The sequence below is a fragment of the Strix uralensis genome, chromosome 18, assembly GCF_047716275.1.
Source record: "Strix uralensis isolate ZFMK-TIS-50842 chromosome 18, bStrUra1, whole genome shotgun sequence".
Lineage (NCBI taxonomy): Eukaryota > Metazoa > Chordata > Aves > Strigiformes > Strigidae > Strix > Strix uralensis.
The window spans coordinates 16,839,339-16,850,258 of NC_133989.1; positions in this window are offsets into that span (position 1 = coordinate 16,839,339).

Genomic DNA, 10,920 nt, shown 5'->3' on the forward strand with positions numbered 1-10,920 from the left:
CACCGTGCGGGGAGGACATCTGCGATCCCTGCACTCTGCACATTTCTCCCTTTCTCCAGCTGAAGCCCCGCTGTGAGGTGCAGGCTGCTCCATGCTGAGTGCACCAACAGCTGCTGGCAGGGCTCAGGGCTCTCATTTTCTGGTAATGGGCATGACTCAGTCACCTTGTTTTGACTGGATGGCCTTTCCTTTTCTATGACACTTTTCCACTCATCTCTCCAGCCTCCCAGAAAATGACATTTGTTTTTAATTACCGGGTCCCAAGCAGGGGGAATCAGGAACTGGGACTGTGGAGCTGGGCTCATGGTCTGAAGATTTGCTTCCAGATGACTTGGGGTCAGCAGCTTCACCTCTCTCTACTGTGGTTTGCCATTTGGGAAAGAAAAACAGACCCTTCCTCTTGCCTGTTTCAACAGAATCACAGAATCATCTCGGTTGGAAAAGACCTTGAAGATCATCTCGTCCAACCATGAACCTCACACTGACCATTCTCAACTACACCAGATCTCTCAGTGCTATGTAAACACCTCCAGGGATGGGGATTCCACCACAGGAGTGTGTTAGTGCAAGCCCTAATAGTGCTAAAGATGACTATATTCATAACATAACAAAACCTGTACAAAATGCTGGCTCAGACCCTGTAGTGCCCGCTGAGGGGGAATGGCATTAGTAGGACATTTGGGTTCCCTTCAGTTGTAAGATTTGGCTAGGAAGGGCATGTCATTCCCCCATGGCTCCTTTCAGAATCAGACGCTCAGAATGGTTTGGGCTGGAAGGGACCTCTGAAGGCCATCCAGTTCCAACCCCCCTGCCGTGGGCAGGGACATCTTTCACTAGACCAGGTTGCTCAAAGCACCATCCAACCTGATCTTGAACACTTCCAATGATGGGGCATCGACAGCTTCCCTAGGCAACCAGATCCAGTGTCTCACCACCCTCAAGATAACGAAACCCTTACTGCAGTAAGGGAAGTGCCTTCCCTGCAGGCTTCTCTTTGCATGCATGAAGTGGCCCTGCACTGCGGAGCTGACAGCGGAGCAGAGGGTGGGTGGACGTTACAGCCCTTGCTTCCCTGCACAGCGCAGCGAGACAGGCACAGAGGTGTGTGGGCCCTTCCGATTCCGCCCGTGCCCATCCCACCTCCAACTCACAGATGACCAGTCCCTGCCACACACATCCAGCTGCCCCCTCTGCCACAGCCTTGTGGCCCGTCCATTAGTTCAACCCGTGGTTGAACAGGAAAATACAACTGTAGAGTAAATCATGCTTTAATTTTCCTTTAATCTGGTTTAACACATTGCCCTCTTTGTTCCTCATGCTGGATTTATTCCCTGCAATTGCAGCTGAAAGCCCAGGTGGCAATGTGATGCTTTCCAGCAATCAGCCCTTAAATTGTCTTTCTGTGGGGAATTTCTTCAATACAAATAAATATCCACAGAATGGATTAGGAAGAGGAGTATCTAGATGTCATCCAGGGCTACCAAATGATGGAAGTGACAAGCCTGCACTTCCCGGGCTGGAGTTGGTTTTGCTGCATTGGTTTGGACTGGGATTAAGCTGTCCCCAGGTTTGGTTGATGTTTTGTGGAGGAGGTTGCAACTCACCTGACTTTAAATCTTTTATGTTGTCATTTAGCCTGTTCCCTCCTGCCCCTTCTGAGGATTAGCTGGGAAAAAAAAAAAAAGACTCTTATCTGGTTTCAACTTAACATTGGCTTTCCAAGTGAGGGCTCCCTGCTCTAAGAACAGCACTGCTGCCTTCTGTTACGCAGCAGGGAGGGACAGAAAACTTGTCACAGGATGAGTTTGCAATTCCATGACTTTAAACCAAGAAATATGTTCACTCTAACTAAAACCGCATACAACAAGGTGGATTCTGTATTCCTGTCACCTTTATTTCCATGGAATACAGAATCGAAATCCATACTTCAGTAGTTTAAAACAAACTGAGCTTCTACAGTGCAGAAATATTGGCAAGAACCTGCTTCTCATGCAGCCACCTCCATCTGCAATAGCCCACATAATGGGAAACCTCTGTGGCATCTATAGTGTACAGCACTATACAACACCATGTTCCTTTTTTCCACATTCCTGGTAAAAGGGCAAAGACAGGACAAACCCTCAGACACCTCCACTGCAGTGCCCCGGGGCTGGATTGGGTGCAGAAAGGCTGATGCTAGGAGAGGGACAGGTCTGTGGGTGGACCTGATGCTGCTGGTAAGGGCTGCTGGGGTACTCAACAGGACCAATACACAACCCTCTGCACAAAACCCTCCCCAGGCTGAGGTCCCAGTTGGCAGGGGTGGGTGGGGGGACGATCACAGGTTGTTTTTTCACCCCTTCACTGGAAACTTTGGTGTGCAAGCTGGTTACTGAGCCTGGAGGAAGTTTAGTCCAGGAACAGTGCCTGAGTGGTGAAGGGTGTGCAGGGTGGGGATTCGTTGCTCAGGGATGGAGTGGAAATGGGTTCCCAGCGCCTGGGTCAGAGCAGGGCTGCTTATAGGGCTTCTCTGCATCTGTTTTTTGCCTGAAAACCCACACTTGCCTTGAAAACAAATAAATCTAATGAAATGGCTAAGAAAAACCCTCTGCTCTAGCAGTCCCCACAGCACACAAAGGCACGGTACAGGTCAGCAGCTGCCAGCCAAAAATCAGCTTTGTTTTCTTAAAACACACTAACACTCCTGTTTAACCACATAAGGAGAAGGAGCACCCATCATACCAACCAACTGCTTTATCACACTGGCAACAAAGGCGGAAGCAAAAGGAATGAGCCACGTGTGTCAAAACAACAGTGTGTGCTACCGCCGCAGGTGCCTGTCGGCAAGAACTGTGTGAGGGCAGGAGAGGGGTGTGGGAGATGCCTGCGGAAGGCACCGTGCCGAGCAGCAGCACCTCCTGCACCCACAGTCCTGCTCCCAAAGGCAGTGGGTGATCAGCCATTCCCAGGTGGCTGGAAGGAGCCTGCCCAAGGAGGCATGTGCTTTGTTTTTCTCCAGGTTTCTTGTCTGGCTCTCACCAGTGGCTCCTCCTGGGCTGGGACGGTGCTGAGCTCCTCGCTGCTCTTGGCAAGGGCGGGTGAGGCAGACTCAATCTGAACTCACAGATCTGTTTTCCTTTGAGACTGTGTTGTCGCACTGGCTTCCCATAGAGGAAAACATGGACAATAAAAGAGAGTGTGATATACAGAGCTGCTTTTCATAACCCACTTTGCCTTTCCAGTCTCTCCTTGCTCCAGCTGTTACAGACCTGCCTGGTTTTCTTTTGCTTTGAAAAGGAGGAAGGAAATCGAGCTGCCGGCTGTGAATGCTCAGCCTGTGTCTTCAGGATCCTGGATCTGACCCAACCTTTTCATATAACAGATTTGAAATCCAATATTCTACTTGATCAGAACAAAACCCATGTGTTTGCTATAAATGAGTGAATCTAGAAGATCCACAAGTCTATTCAGTCGCAAAAATATTGTCTAGAATACTGCAGATCTGGCTGTAAATTTGCTGCCCCATTAAAATTGATATTAGGCTCTTTGATGTATTAAAATTACAGAGATATGCAGAAGCCAAAGTGCTGAATTTACCTAGCAGAGCAAAGACAAAGTGATTGCCCTCAGCAAGGAGAGGGGAGGGGATCAATAGCACCATGTTTCATTACCCAGGTTAATCTGCCACCAGGATGCAACCGATGTGGGGTGTGAATGTCCGATCCCATTGTCCGGGAAAGCATTAACAGTTGCAGGGCTTATCTAGATACAACAGCTAGAGCAGCAACCTAAAAATATGCTGAAGTGACAGTTAATCATTAAATTTGTGAACCCCAGAGAGCTCTTGAAAGGTCACTTTCTAATTGAGATTGGCTCGGTTGCTGCAGCGTTGCTGGCTCCCAGAGTGAGGGAGCTCTGGTGATGGCAAAGGGCAGGGATTGCACTGACCCCCCCACTGCCTTGCTGAAAAGCTTTTCCAACACCCACGTTGCTGGCTCCCACAGTCACCAACATCCACAGCAGTCATGCCCCTTTCATTCCTTTTTAAATATTTATTTTTTTTTTAAATGACAACAAGATGTTGTATATCTTGAGGCAACTCAGCTCCTTGCTTCTGTCTGAAGAGGCAGTTCTAGCCAGAATTCATCTTAGATCTTGAAAGAAAGGTTTTGAGCTGTCCTTGACTAGATTTGCTCAGAATTTCAAGCTCCTGATGGCATGAGGTGGTTGTGTTTGGACTAATCCCTCTATATCGAGTGCTTCAGTCAGCTTGAGCTCCAGGTTGTTATTATGGCAATGACATATTAACCAAGCCTTGTTCTAAACACAGCTTTGTCAAGACTGGATCACAAAATTTAAGTAGCTTTTATTTTTGTCGACAGTCCGAGAATTTGCTGAGCTTGAGACTGTTTGGTCTTTGAAGGACTAATCAGTGAAGGTGGTTCTGATCTGATGACCTGGACTTACATCAGTGACTGGCGGGCAGCTGGAGGTAGAAAAGCTTCATACCACCTTTATTAGCTTCTTAGTCGGTGTCTCCATGCAAAGAAGGTGAGACAGAAATAATTCCATTTCACAGATGGGTTTCTCACTGCTAACCATACTCCCCCAGCCTGGACAGTCTTGATAATGTGTTACTACCATGTGCCTACTAAAATTCTGCACTAGAGAAGTATCCATCATTTTTCCTGAACCACAGGGTTCAATGAGGAATGCTCAGTAGCCTCACTGCGGTTTTAGGAGCTTTACTCTGCCCCTGCTACCTTCCTCTATGCTTCAAGATTGAGGCTGAGGTTAAATGAAGGATTTGAGTGGTGCTGTGTAAAATGGGCCCCTGCATAGCAAGACCTTTGCTAGCTAAAGTAGACAAAAGAGGTGAGGTTTGTGGACACTGGTTGTTTAAGAGAAAATTTTTAATTCCTGGGATTTCTGTGCAAATGTAATGTTTGAATACCTCTGCTTCAGTCACACGACCTCTGGAGCAGTAGTCAATAGACTGTACCTAGACCAGTTACCCATTGCTCAAGGCCTTGGATGGCTCTGCACGGAACAGAGAATGTGACACTGCTCCAGACGTGCAGCCTGGGAGCTGAGAGCCAGCTGCTCTGGACCCACTCCAACACACTGCCTTCTCTAACAGCTCACATGTAGTCCCCTGCCTCTGTGACAGGTCACTGCTGAAGTACATGGTTCTTGAGCAGTTTTCCACGAAAACACCTCTCTAGGAAGTCAGAGCTTCAGCATCACTGGCCACCAGCCTCACCTGTTAACATTGCAGACACCAGATTGCAACAAACAGCCAAATTTTAAACACTTGCATTCTCTTTCCCAACACTTAACAGTTTCTTTCTGGCTGGACTGTTCCCAAAGCTGCAAAGAGACAGAACTACAAATAATTCACCCACACCTTGCTGACAGCAGCAACCCCCCTACCTGTGATTCCCCGCTGCAGTGGGGATGTTTGTACTCCAGCACATGACTGCAGCTGGAAAAGGTGAACTAGGTACCATGGCACAGGCCTGGCAGGGGAAAAGACACTGCTCCTGCAACTAGCAACACACCCTGGCCATGATCAAGTGAGAACAGAAGAGAAATACAGAGGAGGGCGGAGGGGAGTGAGTGACCTGGGCAAGGGCTGGTTTGCAAAGAGTCTTGGTAATGCACAGACAGATCCCTTTTCACTTCTTTCCCATTTGATTGTACGGCAGATCCCAGATGGAGGTCAAAAGGTTGGGTTAGGTCTAACTGGGAAAAGCTAACAAGCTTCCAGGTGCACAGCAGGTTCTCTGAGTTCCCTCAACCTCATGTCAAGGGAACAAGGCAAAGGAAAAAGCACATCCAGTTTTAACAATTGCTTTTCCATCCATCACACCCTGATGGCTTCAATTCTTTCACCTATTTCCTCACAAATGAAGAAAATCATGTTGTTCTGGAAATCTGTATTGTCAGCTTGGCAGTGCGCACATCCCATATGTTCCCTCCTCGACTCCTTTCTGCTTCTCCTTTCCTTTAGCCCTGCTGGTGGATGCACTTCCACAACAGTGGGGGTCTCTGCACATGGGTCTGTTGCCTTGGTAAGCACAGGACATGTCACAGATCATAAGGCAGGTTGTCACAAACCGTACGCAGCCCTTAGCTGCTCGGCCAGTGGGTGTTGCAGACCATTCACAAACCCTCCGAATGAGCAGTACTGTGGAAAAGCAAAGCACTGCTGAAATACTGGTACAGAAGTACTCTGAACTGTTAAACCAGGGATCTATGAACGCATCACGGCTGAAGTGCTTCTCATTGTATTAAAAAAGACTTAAAACACCCCCTGGTCTGCAAGACCATATTTACCCTCTAGTCCTTCCTCAGACTTGCCAAGAAAGGTGCAAAGCAGAAGGCTCTGTCAGGCAGCTACTAGGTTGAGAAGTGAAACCAACAACCAAATCTATAAACCTTCACAAGTCTAATATGAACAACCATGACTGCAACCCAGCAAGGGATTTTAACCAGGGACCTTCCCAAAAGGGTGCCAGGTCCATCACGATGTTATTACCGGGAGCTGATCACACGCCCGGGTGGTACGGCCCTGAGTAAGCTGAGTGGAATGATGGCAAAGTCAACGCCAGCTGATGAGACAGCCCATTTTTTAAGATGCTGCTGTCAAAGTGAGTAGTTTGAACACTCTGTTTAGCCAGTGCCCAAAAGCTGAACAATGCCATTTGTTAGACCCTTTAGATCCATCCTGCCTAACTTGAGCCGTCCAGAGTTTCGGTGTTCAGTTCACGGAATCGGCTTGGCCCTTCCCCACCTAGGAGAGATCTCTGAAGTGAGTTTTTAGCTCTCTGGACAAGCCCATCTCTCACTTGTGTAGGTGACAAGCTTACACTAGATGATTAGTTGGCTTAAGTTAGCGGGCAGGAATTACAGCTTTCCTCTTTGGGCATTTTTTTTTTTTTAATGTTGCCATTTAAAACTCACTCTGGAAAATGTTCAATGTGGCACCAGAAATATAATCCTTCTGGGGGCTGAGAAAAGCTGATTTCCTTTTTTACAAAGAGATCTGTCTTTCATGTAAAGGAAGTTCCTGTCATATGAAGCCACTCAGAGAAATCTGAAGTGCAATTTATTCACTCCTCTCTCTGAAGCCAAAGAACAGCTGATCACTCAGACTCCATTTTTGATACAGACCGCTGCTAACCTTCATGTAAGACCATAAAGCTGATGCTGTCTTCAATCAGCAGCAGAAAGACTAATATTTCAGCCTGCTAGGAAAATCTGTTTTTTTCCACACTAGTAAATAAAAGGCAAGCACCTTTCTCCTAGTGATTTATTTCAATTTAACAGCAGTTTTTACCCAAGAATGCTGAATAAAAGAAGTAATGAGAACTCATGTAGCCCACACAAATTAAATGAATATGAACTGGGAGGTGGGTATTTTTTCATCGGCAAAATGAGAAGCTGGCAGGTGCTCTGGTCAGTTAACTCCAATAGGAGACAACTTGGAGAAGAAGAGGCAAAAGCAACTGAAATGTTTTATCAATAAAGGATCCTGGTATGTAAAATAGAGTATGTAGAAGTGGACTTCACAGGAAAACGAAAACCACTGAGGAACAGTAATGACTACATCGCAACTATTGCTGTGTAAGGTCAGTGGTAGGAAAGGCAGAAGAGAACACAGTGTAGCACTGAAGTGGCTGACTGTAAGAAAATAAAACATAGCGTGGCCAAAATAAATGGTGGGTGAAAATTATCCCTCTGGGACATGGGGGTGCGGTGGAATAGATCCCACAGGAAGAGGAAGCATCTCTGAATTATGAACACCATTGCACAGGGCCCCAATGAGATCTCAGTTAAAATAATACATATAGTTGTGGTCTTCCAAGTGCAAAAAAAGATTGGATTAGATTGGAAGAGCTGCCAGGAAGGACTGTAGGGTGCCTAAGGAATCAGAACACCTATTTTTGTACAGTGTAGCTAGAAAAGGAGTGGCTTGTTTACCCAGAAAAATGTCATCATTGCATAATTCCAACAGGGCACACAAAAAGTGCCCAAACCAGCATCTGTTTGCAGGAACAAAGATGAATCATCCCTGAACTGGCTCAGTCTTAAACAGAGTGTTTTATGAAAGTTCTGTGATGCAACATCACCAGGTTGTATTCATCACCTAAATTATCAGCGTGGGTGCCCCATGTAGGCAATTAAATCAATGAAGCGAAGAAGCTTCCAGCAGCAGCTCTCAGTTGCCATTTTGGCTCCATCTAGATCTGCACTTTTTTGTTAAGCAACAAAAGCTGGAGGCATCAGGGTAGGCAGTGAGAGTAAGTCCCCTTCAGAGCTGCATTTGCCGCTGCCTGTGTGGACCAACAATCACCTCACCGTCCCACTGCAGTACTACTGCTGGTACCCACAGTAGAAGATATTCAAACGTCAGGTGATTAACCTGCTCCCATGCTTCAGTATACCAAGCCCTCTGTGATGTTAGTACTAGCTCACCTGCATAGCAAGGAATTTCAGGAAAAAAGGATAGCATGTAAAACCCTCAATGCTGCTAAAACCACCATCAGTTTGGGATAAACACCAGGACACAGGAGATCAGGTTTATGCCTCTGCTGAGAAAACCCAAACTGTTGTGTGAACCAAGACCTTATTTCTCAGAGTTTTCTGGTTTGTATCCTTACAGCTCTTCGCTGCAAGTCTCTGTTCAACTCTCAGTATCAGTCTCTGATAACCCCCGAGATCTCTTCCTTATTGCTTCTGCTATCGTCCCTCCCTGCCTCTTCACTGCTGCCTGGGAAAGCGGCCATCTCTGCTGTGCTGGCCTTGAGCTCCACACCACTGCTGGGCGGCACGGCACAGGCTGCCAGCTGATCTCAGGCTATGGCCTTTCCCAAACCCACATCAGTCTGGGTCTCTTTAGCCTCTTCCTGATTTTCACAAAGTTTGTAGGAACCCCAAGGTTTTTAGAGGTCTCCTCCTGTGTCTCATTTGGCTAAAAGTGGGTTCAAAAGTTACTGCCAGACAAAAGGCAGCACCACACAGTGTGTGTGCTTATCGCAACTCCTTTAAAGACCCAGGTCTAACCCCCCAAATTAGTGTCAGTCTGTAGACAGATACCAAGATTCTAGCACTTAACCCACTCAAATTTGCCTTACATATTTGATGCTTTGAGGGGGCTGAGCATGTGAACTTAGCTTATGAACTTCACTCCATTGCTAGCCGCAGGATCTCCTATCGGAGAAACATTTGAGCAAACCTACGCTCCAGAAACAATTATTCTTTTGACCTTTGTTTTCAGTTGGCTTTTGCACTCCAGTTAAACACAGAACAAGTGTAGCGGCATGATTTCACATCTGATTCCTGGTGCCCTTGGAGGTTATCTGAATTTCCCCAGGGCTTCCATTTCCCTGTGCTGCATCAGATGGTGCTGGAAGGCATATGGCACAGATCAGACTAGCAAAATCAGCATCTCGGAGCAGTGCAGCTTTAACCACACAACTGTATTCCAATTATTCAGCAAAGTAGGACTCTCAGGCAACTGCTATCAACTACATGAGATCAGAACTATCACTTGGACAGCAATCAGTGCTGGAAAAAATGCATTTCTGATCAGAAAACTCAAGAGAGCATTGTTAACAGCTGCAAAGAAGAATAATCAGCATTTATGGCTTCTTATTTACAGATGCCTGCACAAATAAATTAACTTGAACAAATCCACTCTGATCAATCAGAGGATGTGTCCTGGGGCCATCAAGTCCCATGACCAGCTAGTGCCCATGCTAATAGCAAATCAGTTTTACCACCACAACCAGCACCTTCATGCCAGCAGCCTGAGAGCAGAAGAGTTGCCACACGACAGACTGAACATTGAAGCTCCCTTCATTGCTTCAAGGACCAGATTTGTTGTCCTGTGGCAGTGGGTAGGACCATGTCTGAAGAAAGCCCTGCAAAGGCAGCAGCTGAACTGCTGCCTCACCCCAGCAAGGGAGTGAACACAGGAGGAAACACTCTTGGACCATCTGAAGCTGGCTTTGTAGCATGAAGGGATTAATACTGTTCTAAGTAGTTATGGTCTTGGTCCAGAAAGTGCATGTGATTTACCATCTAAATCCACCAGTCTCTGCAGTCCTGGGGAGAGTATATGCTGTGCCATCTGGGTCTTTAGGGATCACGTGCCAGAGGCATCCAGCTTTTCTCCAGTTCTGCAGGTGGGTGCAAATTGACATTATGGCTCTGAAGGTGCATAAATCCAATGTAAATGTTGTGACTTGTTCATTAGTCAGCTCTTTTAAATGGCAAGCCCAGTACAGTCAGTAAATGCCATCAGTTTCTTACAGGAAAATAAGCGTTGTCTTCACATACCATATGAAATGTGTGTTTTCATTCTGTCCCTCAAATTTTTAAGAGACTACCAGGTCTTCCTTCCATTTGTCTCCACCCCAGAGGAAGTGTAAAGGCCGCTTTTGTGAGAGTTTGTGTGAATAGCCTGTATAGGTACTTATGGATGTGGATGGAGAAATGGTTATCAGAAAACAGCAGGAAAGCATTTGCTGTGAAGGTAACGTGTAGCTCCCAAGAACTCAGAAGCTCCGGATACTGATGGTCTTGTTGAAACCACACGGACAGACGATCTCAGTTCACCAAGTGCCTGCTGAAACCGTACAAGGCCACCAGCACTCACGGCCATCGACAGCTGCGTAACTCGGGCCACAGCCAGAAGGGTGGTGGCAGCTGTATGCAGGGGTATATATACACCTGATGAAATAAAGCACAGTCCGGGGGACTTTCCAAACAGCTGCCCAAAAGCCACTGACCCTCCACATCTGAGCGCAGAGCCGGGTCAGCCCGCCAGCCTCTGCTCCACCTGGGCAACCCGGAGAGTGAAGAAGCGAGTGCAATGTGCGAGCAGCTCACGCTGGGGGTGAGAGCTGCGGTCCAGAGGCACCACACCTCCCC